At 32.5% G+C, this 13,515-nt stretch overlaps 1 pseudogene across 1 annotated transcript in view; it reads right to left on the reverse strand.

Moving 5' to 3' along the window:
- LOC143250006 (vacuolar protein sorting-associated protein 26B-like) overlaps nt 1–12,495 on the reverse strand; it is a 55,250-nt pseudogene extending 42,755 nt beyond the window's left edge. The window contains exons 1-2 of the transcript XR_013028073.1: nt 12,346–12,495; nt 12,074–12,217 (exon numbers count right to left, since the gene is read on the reverse strand). The product of XR_013028073.1 is annotated as a vacuolar protein sorting-associated protein 26B-like (transcript). The remainder of the gene's footprint in view (nt 1–12,073; nt 12,218–12,345) is intronic.
- Between the last annotated feature and the right edge of the window lie 1,020 nt (nt 12,496–13,515).

Raw genomic sequence — 13,515 nt, forward strand, 5'->3', positions numbered from 1 at the left:
GAGCAGAATTACTCTATAATAATAATAATATATACAAAACAGAGGTGCTAGCTGTAACTCACATGAAACTAGAATACCAGCCTAAACACAGAAGAATCTCAGGTTAATACTGTTTCTGAAAATATTTATCCACTATGAGCAATGCTAAACTCTCCAGAATAAAGTTTACAAAAGGCACAATTTTCACTTATTTCAACAATTTAATGAATGGTACATCATCAGTATGTTCAGACTCAGTGCACACACTTGGTAAGATACAGTTGAATATCAAGATGTCATTTGTAACTTTAACCTTTGTTACTTTCAACTTTAGTTTACTGGTATTATTCAAGCAGTAAAGTTTCAATTTCTTTGTTATAAAAGTGTCATCCCAAAATGGAATTCTGCTCCATACTTTTTTCATGTACATTCTTGGCTAGATTGGTGTTTATTTCATCATTTTTTCAAATATAACTAATATGGCTATTTTAGCTTTTGAATGTGATAACCATCAATACTATATTAAATCTGCAAAATGTAAAAAAGAAAGAACTTATACCTACCCAGTTTCTATCCACGGCAATATTTACTTCAGTTCCAAGTCTACTAAGTACATCTTTATACAAGTATACAAAAAAAACTAAGATTTTTAAACTTTGACTAAAGATCTGTCTGTGAATTTACTCATTAAGAAGTTAGCACACAGGATCAGAGACAAATGTTTTAATGGTTTTAACAGAAGCACTTCTCATGTTCAGGAGAATAAGTTCTATATTCAAACAAAAAGTACAGCTATGGGAACCAAACTATGTCCACATTTTTATCCAAGACTGTTGCACAGACAAACCAATATTTCCAGAACTATGTCCACATTTTTATCCAAGACTGTTGGACAGACAAACCAATATTTCCAGAACTATGTCCACATTTTTATCCAAGACTGTTGGACAGACAAACCAATGTTTCAGAAATGCTATACTGATGACATTTTTATATGGTTAGGACATAATGATTCATTACTGTCTTTTTACAGATGTTTCTACAGTTCTATTGAATTTATTCTAGATCATTCCATTATCCAAATAAGATTCTTAGGTATAAAACTATCGTTAAAAGATGGTGTTCCACATACTGGTTTGTACCTAAAGCCAAAAGATAAACCACAATAGTTACATAATCAAAGCTTGTCACTCCCCACACACCAAACACAATATCACATTCAATCAAGCACACAGATTAAAGAAAATATGCTATAATTGTAAGAACTATGATAGGCACATTAATTCTTTGAAACAGAGTATGAAAGAGGTTATAAAAAAAACACTATCACCCAATAACTTGACAACACTTACAACATTTGTATTTCTCTGAAAAGAGTTTCAAAACTAAATTCATAATTAAAGTTACTTTACATTATTAGTATTATTCATGACTTAACTTCTTTATATGATTTATCATATATTGAAACAAATTATTACTTTCTCTATATTCCACCACCTTTTTCTGTTATCTTATTTTTATTTTTATAAGAATTGGTTGACACTTCATCTACCTATTATCACACTTAAGTCTTACATACTGTACACACCTCTTTAGCACAAACTAAACCTGACACCAACAAGCCTAGATCATGACTGGCTGGTTCTCAAGGCTGCTCATACTGAAACATCCAATTTATGTGATGTCAAATCCATGTACATGTATTTCATTACACTCATTAAACACAAACCTTTATTCTCCTGAAGAAGAACAGTGAACTATTTGAAAGTACTAGAAGTGTGGGTCTTGTTTGAAAGTGAATTTACTAAATCAGTCAGACTCATTCTTTGACTAGTGTGATTTTCAGGTTAAGAATAAATACTTTTATTTTCATTTTACAATTTTCATGATGTCACATTTTCATAAAGCCAAAGTTAACAGATTTTTCTAATTTGCTTTACAGCTCTACTTAAAATCTCTCAAGTTGTGCCTAAAGCCAGTTATTACACAAATTGTCACAAAGTTTTATTTCTTCTTCTTCTTTCAAGTTCTCTTATTCAATAAAATGAGTTTCTAATTTTACATTACTTTCATAACATTAAATAAAACAAACAAGGAATGTAGAACTTATCTCAGGATTTCAAGCTTCCTGCTGTTGACCAGTGAAGCAGTACAAACCTGTTTTGTACTGATATTGGTGGTGATAAACATTTAGAACATTTATAAAGTATGAAGCTTAAAATACATAACATTACAAAATAACTATAATTTAACTGGTTTTCTAACTTACGTGAGAAACCTGAACATCTGATTGAAAGCTGAGCAATAATAATTAAATAAAAAATATGACATGAACAATATACAACTTTATGTCAAAAAGAAATAACCTTTGGGAGATTCTGTAATGGACAAAATTCTACTGGTTCAACTTATTTAAAGCCTATGACATGATGGGAGGAACCTCACTGGTGTCACAAATTTACTTGTATCTCAATGTTTTGAGAAAATAACATTAACATTTTTCCTAAGCTGCACATGTATTTCAGATAGGTACTTTTCTTTCTACACCACAGATAGGTATTACCTCACACACGACTGTCATGGAATGTTGTGTACGTGCCATAAGTCTAGGACAAACTTCTACCAAACAACAGAAGAATGGCACAACTTCATACACAGTAATTGCCAAAACCACTAGCACATGATAAGTTTGTTCTTGGGAAACCAAAGAAAATGCACAGGAATTGGAAGTAAAAGTGGAAAGGTGGAGCACAGAGGTATCTATGTAAAATACATTTTCAGGTACGGAAAGTTAACTTCAAAAACTATTTACTTCTCTGTATTAAGAAGAGAACAAATCCCATGCCAATAATGGACTGGAGATAATCATTTACAATTGTTTAAAATAATTACTCAAAAGGAAAGCTGATGTGGTGTAATGTCCATGATAACAGTTGTCGTCTAGTGAAGTATTTTTTTTTAAATAATTACTCAAAAGGAAAGCTGATGGGGTGCAATGTCCATGATAACAGTTGTCATCTAGTGAAGTATTTTTTTAAAATAATTACTCAAAAGGAAAGCTGATGGGGTGTAATGTCCATGATAACAGTTGTCGTCTAGTGAAGTATTTTTTTAAAATAATTACTCAAAAGGAAAGCTGATGGGGTGTAATGTCCATGATAACAGTTGTCGTCTAGTGAAGTATTTTTTTTAAATAATTACTCAAAAGGAAAGCTGATGGGGTGTAATGTCCATAATAACAGGAGTTGTCTAGTGAAGTAGCATCCTTCTTGAGAATATTCTTTGACCAAACTGTTATTTAGTACTCAATATTACACTGATATCGGAGATATCTACAGTAGAAAGTATCGGGTAAATCTAATGCTATTGGTAATGTGTAGCAGAAGTTGTTGGGAGAATGGTTAGTGTGACTCAGATATTAAGCCTTTCCATCTTGATGAAATAGATATTGTAATGACAGATGGAGGAAGAAGTTTTCACCTATATCATGAGGCAAATCCTAGTTCCATCCAACTGAACATATCCTCTGGTAACTGTTTAGGGGACACTGTAACATGGTGTCCTGTACTACACTTCAAGGACACAAAATATGACGAGAAACAGAATGATCATACAATGACAAAACAGAAAAAAAGAGATTTAAAAAACATCTGATTGTTCTATAAGTGAACCAGAAACAATATGAATTGGTCCCTATGACAGAGATTAAAGGAGGCATCCAACACTGACCACAAGAAGAAAAAATATATTGCAGAAATATGATACAAGAAACTGGAGTCCAACAGTTCAAGGTGAGGCAAATAAGATCCTGAAGAGGTAAAAGCAAAACAGATTAATGCCTAGAAAGAGGTAGATGGTTGTAAACAATGTCTCACTGTAACCATGTACTGGATGAAACAGATAAACTTTAGAAGAAAAGCCATGTAAAGAAGGAAATAAGATGTGTAGTAGTTAGATGATCTGGAAAAAGAGGTGGTAAACAGCCCATGCATTTTGATAGTATGGAAATTCCATACACTGGAGACTGGATAAATCTAATGTAAGAAGAGAAACAACTAAAATGGGAGTTGTAAACATATGATATGAGGGTTTCTGAAATGGGTATGAATTCAAACAAAGACTGAGGATATAAAGACTACTCTGTGGGAGGGATCCCATCAAAGTGAGAGAAGTGATCTACCACTAGATACAAACCCCAAGGATATTACATATTGTAAAGTGGACATGACAAGTGTGGACCAAAAAAAAAAGTCCAGAGCTAGAAAGCAAAGGTCCTGAAAGCAGATATTTCCTTTTCAATGGACTGAAGTAATGACTGTAGAATCGTCCAAGTGTATCATCACAAAACGACATGACAACTGTGACAAAAGAAGAAAACAAGCCTAATAAGCCATAGTCATCTTCAGAATATTGACATGAAGGAAATAATCCTCTGAATACCAGAACCTGGAGAAAGTGGGGGTGTTGAGACCTCCCAACCAGAAAGAGACACATTGGTGGAAAGATGCAAGTCAGGCCAGAAGGGAGTGGCATACTCCAGGATGTGTTGGAGTGACTGAACCACCACAACATAAGGATAAACAGAGAAAGACAGATTTAAAAAAAAAAAAAAGGTTAAGGTAAGCAAGACATGTTTCAATGATTCCCCATAACCCATTGAAAGGGACACATACAACCAAGAGGACTTATGGCTCCAAATAAAGTAAAAGTCCTTAAATATAATGCCCTCCGCTAGTACAGCATAATTCTACAGATTTACAATGCTCAAATCGGGAGTTCGATTCCCCTTGGTGGGCTCAGCAGATAGCTCAATGTGGCTTAGCTATAAAAAAACACACACACCTTAAATATAAGAGAAGTGACTTGGAAACCAAAATCTCCATACTGTAAACACAGAAGAGCCTGCCATATGCAAGGGTTGAGAAAAATACCTCAGATGAACAAGAAATTGAGTGGGAAGCAAAATGGGATTCAAGTGAGTGGCCTTCAAAGAAGAATTAAGGCAGCAGTTACCAGCTTCTGTCAAGCCCAGAAGAGAGGGTCCACACATATTAAGTCATTCTTCTGGAACCAAGGAGCAATAAGAAAGTGATACAGAGAGGACAATATGATGACAAAAAATACAGGAGTAAACACCCTGAGTGGGATGAGAAACAGATTCTAAAGTTCTTGCCACCAACAAAGAGGATATCACATGCTGAAGATCCATAGGATCAGTGCAAAGAAGACAGGAAAGATGATGACAAGAAAGAAGGGGTGGAATATGAAAGAGGTGAGAGAAACAACATGCAAGATTCCAGAGATGGTAGAGAAGAAAGAATACAAAAAGGTAAAGTGGGAGAGACAGGCATTGATGAAACCAGAGCCCTGGATGAGTTCCAAAGAAGAGTACTACTAACAGTCTCAACAGCTATTCAAGCAAGAGGGGGGGAAAGGGGTATGATGAACAGAAGTAAAAGAACAAGGAAGAGAAGAAGGGTATCCTGAGATGATTCCTGAGGATAGGTGGCAGACACAGGTATCTATGGACCACCAAGTTGTAAAATCAAGGAAAGAACAGCATATTACAGGCAAGGAGCCTAAGACTGCTATTCTAAGGAGTCTGGGGTATCTCTAAAGACCAGGTTTGTAACCAAGAGATGCAGATATTCAACTGAAGAGATCCCAAAAATAAAACAGATCAAAATAGAGACAGGAGATAAAATGGAGAACAAAGTGGCAAAAAAGGAAAAATAGTTGTTTCCCCTAAAACTACTGGTATTGTATTGAAGAGTGAGTAGGTGAAGGATGAGGAGACAGAGAGAGTAATGGTATAGGATAAAAACAGAAATACAAAGGAAGAAGAAGAGTACTTCAAGCAGAAAGAAAAAACCAAGAGATCTGTAATAAAAACATACAAAAGAGCCATAACCTGAGGCCAAAGCAAGAGTCACAAATATGAATGGGACAATACAAAGTTGAGACAGGATGAGGTACAGGAAGTAAAACAATGAAAGGGATATTATGATATACAGACAAAAAAGGAATATTTGTTTAATGCTTGTTCACAATCAGCAGTCCAACAAAACTTGTTTGGCTTCTCAAGTAGTTTGTGTACAGAACAAACTATGTTAGAGAAAGATTTTACACATCAGTGACAGTAAGAACACAGTCCAAGCAGATTCTTTGGTAATGCCAATACTGGGCCGAGTCAGTCTTTGAAGGATCTGCAGATATTCCCTATTTGACGACAATGTACCTCATAAAACTCACCTGTTGATGGAATAATTCACATTCTCTTTCCTCAACTAATTCAGAACCTTCTTTAGCCCTTCATGAACATTATCAAAGGTCTTCTTTTATAAGATTATATCATTCAAGAAAATGTGTTTGACATTCAGACAAATTTCAGAAACATTTTCCATTAATCACTGGAATGCAGCAGAAGCATTACATAATCCAAGTGTTAAAACTGCCACAATCTATTTCATGCCATTTCTATTACATTTCATGGTAATGACTTTCTTCCCTCTACTTACACTGTTGACCACCATTTTCCAATGTCCACTTTTAAGATACGATGTTGAAAATACATCCAAGGAAGGGCAATCCTTAGCAGTAGGTAGGAATTCTTCATTATAACTTCATTAACTTTCCAGCAGTCCAAGCAAAACCTTCTGGATTCATTCTTATTTTCTTCACAATGACAAAAGGTGATATCTAAAAGCCCAAAAGCCCAGTACTCATTTCTATCTCTCCCTTTTACTTTAATCAATTTTATAAAGGGAAACCAACTGGCTAACTAATGTACTGAAGTACAGGAATTTCCTACTCATGGACTGTAAAACTACTTATTACACATCATGAAACACTGAACAACTTCCTACAGAAGGGTAATTTGTAATTTCTTCTTACTTGAACCTTATGTTTGAATCACTCCCTCTTCTTTCTTCATATCTGAAAAGTTTTCCACCTTTCATTACCAAATAAAGTCTAGCTACTGCATCTGTAAAACCAATGTAAATTAAAATACTATTTCCCATCAATAAGCCCTTGTACCAGTTTCTTTAAGCAAAAAACTTATTTTGTTTAGGATATATGGGGTATTATCAGTTCAACCTTGACTAAAAGGTCCAACTAATTTCTGTTTTTCAATGTCAGGTTAGTCCTTGGCTGTTCCTTCAACCTGGATGAGATAAAGGAATCATTCTTGTAGTGCTGTTTTAATAAATATTGAAATTTACAGCCATAACGGCCAAGTTTCCACACCAATAACAGTTCCACCCTTCTAGTATCCTTGTGACTTGGTTTGATTTCTTTTTTAATTTCACACAAAGCTACACGAGGGCTATCTGTGCTAGCCTTCCCTAATTTAGCAGTGTAAGACTAGAGGGAAGGCAGCTAGTCATCACCAACCACCACCAACTCTGGGGCATCAAGGAATAGTGGTACTTTACTGGAAAGTTCTTTCTGATGTGATGCTCCAAACCTGTTGGATAAGGTAGCTACCAATGCTTGATAGTTATGGCTCTCAGCTGGAAGGTTACTTGTTGTCGTCAAAGCTGGTTCTTTTAAATGGACAGCAAGGCTGATAAACTCACTGTTTACTTTCCCACTCATTTTCTTTGGAAATTATTTCAAACTAAGACTGATATAACTTTCTATCATCATCCATTACTTTCCTGAATTCCTAATATTGAACTGGCCAACTAAATTCATAATGTAATTGCTGGAGCAGTCAATAACAGTCCTTAATTGACATGTGCAACAGCAATAGTGGTAACAGGTGTAGGCTAGTTAAGATCTTCTGTTGCATATCTGGTAGTTCATAGTGTTTTCAGTTGGAACTCATGAAAAAATAAAAAAGAGACATTTTGATTTTTTGATTTATTCATTCATTTCCTAAGTGTTTTATTGTGTTCCTAATATTCTTTTTTATGTTGATTTCAATCTGTTGATATCATTTTTGAACTTTACTTCAGACTAGACTGTGTCTTTTATGTGCTTTGCTATTTCATTCTGCATTTATTCAAACATGTCATTGCAATCCCTTTACATACCCATACAGTTTCATCAATCTTGACTTCAGTCAGAAGTCTGCTTTATTTTTTTCTTTAAATCTTATGTTTCTTTCTCTCAAAACCTTATCCCAACCTTCCTGGTCTTCTCTCAATTTCCTATTCCAACCTTCCTGGTTTTCTCTCAATTTCCTCTCCCATTCTTTTAGATGTTTCTTAAATTTTCTATCCCATTCTTCTGGTCTTTTTTTGTTATTCCCTATCCTATCCTCCCAGTCTTTTTTTTTAAATTTCCTATCCCATTCTTCTGGTCTTTTTCTATTTTCCTATCACATTCTTCTGGTCTTTTTTCTAATTTCCTATCCCATTCTTCTAGTCTTTTTTTAATTTTCTATCCCATCCTTCTGGTCGTTTTTTTAACTTCCTATCCCATTCTTCTGGTCTTTTTCTAATTTCCTATCCCATTCTTATCGTCTTTTTTAAATTTTTATTCCCATCCTTCTGGTCGTTTTTTTAACTTCCTATCCCATTCTTCTGGTCTTTTTCTAATTTCATATCCCATTCTTATCGTCTTTTTTAAATTTTTATTCCCATCCTTCTGGTCATTTTTCTAATTTCCTATCCCATTCTTCTGGTCTTTTTTAAATTTTCTATCCCATCCTTCTGGTCTTTTTTCTAATTTCCTATCCCATTCTTATAGTCTTTTTTAAATTTTTATTCCCATCCTTCTGGTCATTTTTTAAACTTCCTATTCCTTTCTTCTGGTCATTTTTTAACTTCCTATTCCTTTCTTCTGGTCATTTTTTAACTTCCTATCCCATTCTTCTGGTCTTTTTTCTAATTTCCTATCCCATTCTTCTGGTCTTTTTTAATTTTCTATCCCATCTTTCTGGTCATTTTTTTAACTTCCTATCTCATTCTTCTGGTCTTTTTTAATCATATATTCTTCCTCCTGATCTCGTCTTAATTTCATGATCTGAAGTAATACTTGAATATCACTACTTGACCTCATAACTATCATATTCAACAGCTATGTTCAAATATATTCATTTAATTTCCACCATAATATTTCAATTCTGACACAAAGTGTTGTAAACTCTTCTTTCCTTGGCATGTTCTTTTAAATTATTTGGTGAAAATAACTCAATGTTCAGTCCAAATGATGATAACAAATTACGTTTTCCTCCTTTAACATTTCTACAAGCTTAAACACTTGTGTAATGCTGTAGATCTATTTCAAAAATGGCACTAACTAATATATAATAACTCAAATTACTTCTAATACATAACTCAACACTCAAAATAGCAGGTACAACTGCAAGTACCTAAGGAAAATGTTTGATTTGACTCAATCCTGAAAAACTCTAAAGATTTCACAACTACTTGTATTTGTAATCTAGCTTAAAGTACATTACAAAAAACTGACATTACTTTCTTTGAGCTTCCTGGGCATTTTAACACCCTATATCAATCAAATAACATTAAAAATATAAAATACTATAATAAAATCACAAACCTACTGTATTTAATGGTAAAATTCTTAATCTTTGAATTAACTGTATCATGATGGGTCACTGGTCAAAGGTCATGTCACTGTGTTCGTCTACTTGCATTCAGAATTTTATCAAATGTCTATTTTATGAATTTATGCCAATAGTTTGATATTAAATTGTACATAATTCAAATTTTAGTATTATACATTAATAAATTTTTGTGAGTCATGTGGTATGTTGAATGCAGAACGTGTTCAAATTAGGTGTTTGTGAGGTCAAAATACAAAGTCTATAGTGTTGTTTGAATTATGAACTCAAATTAATAAAATTGACAAGCTAGGAAAAAGAATAAAAACCTCATATCCTTTCACTTTGCTGAGATATGGCTTATGCACTGAATCAAACATAGTGACTCTGTTCATCTCCTTCCATTTTTGGAAACAGGCTTATGCACTGAATCAAACATAGTGACTCTGTTCACCTCCTTCCATTTTTGGAAACAGGCTTATGCAGTGAATCAAACATAGTGGCTCTGTTCATCTCCTTCCATTTTTGGAAACAGGCTTATGCACTGAATCAAACATAGTGACTCTGTTCACCTCCTTCCAATTTTGGAAACAGGCTTATGCAGTGAATCAAACATAGTGACTCTGTTCACCTCCTTCCATTTTTGGAAACAGGCTTATGCACTGAATCAAACATAGTGACTCTGTTCATCTTCCATTTTTGGAAACAGTTCCTTATATATATTTACTTCAATATATGGCTTGTAAATAACCAATCAACAGCTACAAATTTTCCTCTAGTGGTTTTCTCAACAATTTTAATATGTTAAAAAGCCTCCACATTATTTTGAAGGAGGCAGGTTGTGACTTTAGTCTCTTCAAACCCTCAAATTTGTTTACACCTAAATATAGCTTAGTTATAAAGCTTGATAAATTATATGAAATTCTATTGTATCAATATAGTTATTTATGATTTTTCTGATTATTCAGTTATATATATTAACCCTAAAAATATTTAGTTTTATATCTGCAAACTTTCATAAAGCATAGAGGTCTATAGCAAGCAGCAAACAAATACAAAGGTCACTGTAACTAGAATATATAATTTGCTATGTTTGAGAAAAATGTGTTGTTGAAAAATAGTAATAATCTATATACAAATATATAATTGAAATGTGATTGTATATGACAAAATACCAGTCCACTAAATCATAGCCAAGACAGGTCACTTTGTAAAGACTAAAGGCCAGTTTTATATTACTGGACATGATAAAATGAGTGCATGTGCACCTCATCAATAGAGGTTATGTAATGTTAGCCAAACATGACTGGTAGATCAATATAATAAAAATAATAAATATACAGGTCATGCTATTTAGTTTTAGACTAAACATTTCTATTTCTGTGTTATATTCTGTCGTCATTCTAGAACAGAAAAAAGCATAAATTTATTTCTATTTTTTCTTTATGATGATTACAAGGTTACAAAATGACAAACCAAACACAGGGTAGAAAAAATAACAGACAAAACAAAGTCTTACTAAAAACAAACATTTGAAATATATGTGGGAGGTTTTAGAGATTGCACAAATAATATTTGAGATTTTTGAGACAAAGAATAGTTTTTTTAATCATAACATGAAAATCACTTTGAACTAGTAATCAAATAAACTCTATTTTCACAAACAAATCATTAGTAAAATTAATTACTTAAAAGTCTGGTTTTTTAAAATAAAAACACTTGCAATCTTTACTAAAAGTTTTACTAACTTTTGTGAAGTTACATACACTGTATCAAAAGCCACAGTATAAATACTTAACATGTAGAAACATGTATAAGTAGTGTATATTATACTGAGCTCATCGTAAGAGGGTTAATAAAGTTTTATAAAATAGTATAAATGGTGACAATTTTAAAACCAATACGAACTCTGTGTAAACTTCATCAAAGTGTAAGTGTGACACTGATATGTAAAGAGTATTTACAATTATCACTTTATAGATTTAGAGATGACTAAATACACTGATTAATATCAGGTAAAACTTAATTAATAATACTATAATCAATTATTCTCACACATAATAATCAACTAATCAAAATTAATGTTTCCAAGTATACAAGTAATTAAATTACTTCTATTATAATTTTTCGCTGTTATGTTCTTTAATTCAAGATTGTTTAGCTTAATTAATTAGTGTCACAACACATAAAAATAATCAACTAATCAAAATATGTTTCTCATTATTACTATTATCAATTATTCCAACTATCCAAGTTTTCTGTGAGAATAATCAAATTATCCTAACTCTTATAGAAGATCATATAAACTTTCATAAGCTGTTGTATGTACACTGGTCTACTTCCTTTTCTATACACAACCATGCATATTTCAGTTATATTCCTTTAACACAAATTCATACCCATGGCCTTTTCATAATAGCGGTTTGTTTTTTTATATAGCTGTAGACATTTTGTGAGATTTTGCATTATAAAAATCAAAACATAGACATAAAGCAAACCTTTTGGCCATATATTTAAAAAAAAATTATGATTAGATACTAAAATTTAAAGGTAAATTCTGATGTTCTAATGTTTTACCTTTCCTGACACAGACTCTCCATCATAATATAAATAATGTTTTTCCTTCTTTCCATCTTCAGTTTTGATTTCTGCTAATTTTCTGGTGTCCGAGCCACTAAGAATTATGTCAATCTCTGCTGTCTGGCCAAACCCAAAGAAACTCTAGAATAAATAAAAGATTACAATATAAAATAACAATATAATTATTCAACATCACTGTAATAAATATAAAAAGAACAAATTACTTAGTATTTACTTACTACTTAGTAAATTTACTCAAATTTTAGTACCATAAATTTTTTAACACTTGCAAAATCTATACTGGATTCACCAGTAAGAACATCTTGTATACAAACTTGCCTTTTATTCCACACATTTTGGATGGTTTTAATTACTATCAAAGACAATGTCATTGTCACTTCACTACCACATGATGCCATGAAAGCACTATTAATATTAAAAAACAGTCCAATTATACATTAAAATAGTTGTCTTACTGGGACTAAGATAAAATATTATCGTGTTCTTTAATGTTTTCTTACTCTTTAAATATACATTAATTTATTACACCACACAATCTGAATATAATTTAAATCCTCACTACATTAAATGTGATATTACAGTACAATAACAACAAATTATTCTGCACAGGCTCAAAACAGATTTCTGTAAGTGAAAGTGTATATCAGTCTTACAAACAAGCTGAATTACATATTTTGAGGAATGAGATCTGATCTCAATAGCCAAAACAGCACCCTGTTCAAATATGATAATAGAAAAGTTATTGGTTTATTTTTCTGACAATTTTAAATTCAATACTAATAACCTTGTATAACATACTGGTGAAACTCTCTGTTGTGAAGAGAGGTATTTAAATCAGTATTTGTCTTCACAAATGTAGTATGCAATTTATTTACTAACATGTATGAAAACATTAAGTGTTACTTAAGAAAACACGCGAAATGAAACAACCCAACAAAACCTTGTTATATACATTTGGCTGAGTTTGAAAACAGCAAATCCCTTGCTTATTCTACATATTATTTAGGTCTTACAATTACAGTGCAATGCATATATTTTATATGGATGAGAATGCTGGAAAAAGCAGTAATCTCAAGTAATTTATCTTACAGAGGTCTAGGGCTATGTTCAAACATTCATCAGGTGGCATTCAATCCATGTCTGTTTTGTTTTTCTCTTGTTAACAGAAACCATTTGATATTTAATAGTAATTATACACTGTCACTCATACAGAACAATCAATCCATACTAAGAAACCAAATAAACACAGCCATAAAACTATGCTCACCGGATAAAATTAACGATGAATTAGACAAAATAAAACAATACTTCATCAACATCAATAAGTTTCCTCCACAAACCGTAGAAAACATTATACGCACACACCTAGACAGAAAGCAAAATTAACCAACAAAACTAAATATATCTCACGGATCAAA

The sequence above is a fragment of the Tachypleus tridentatus genome, chromosome 4, assembly GCF_004210375.1.
Source record: "Tachypleus tridentatus isolate NWPU-2018 chromosome 4, ASM421037v1, whole genome shotgun sequence".
Classification (NCBI taxonomy): Eukaryota; Metazoa; Arthropoda; class Merostomata; order Xiphosura; family Limulidae; genus Tachypleus; species Tachypleus tridentatus.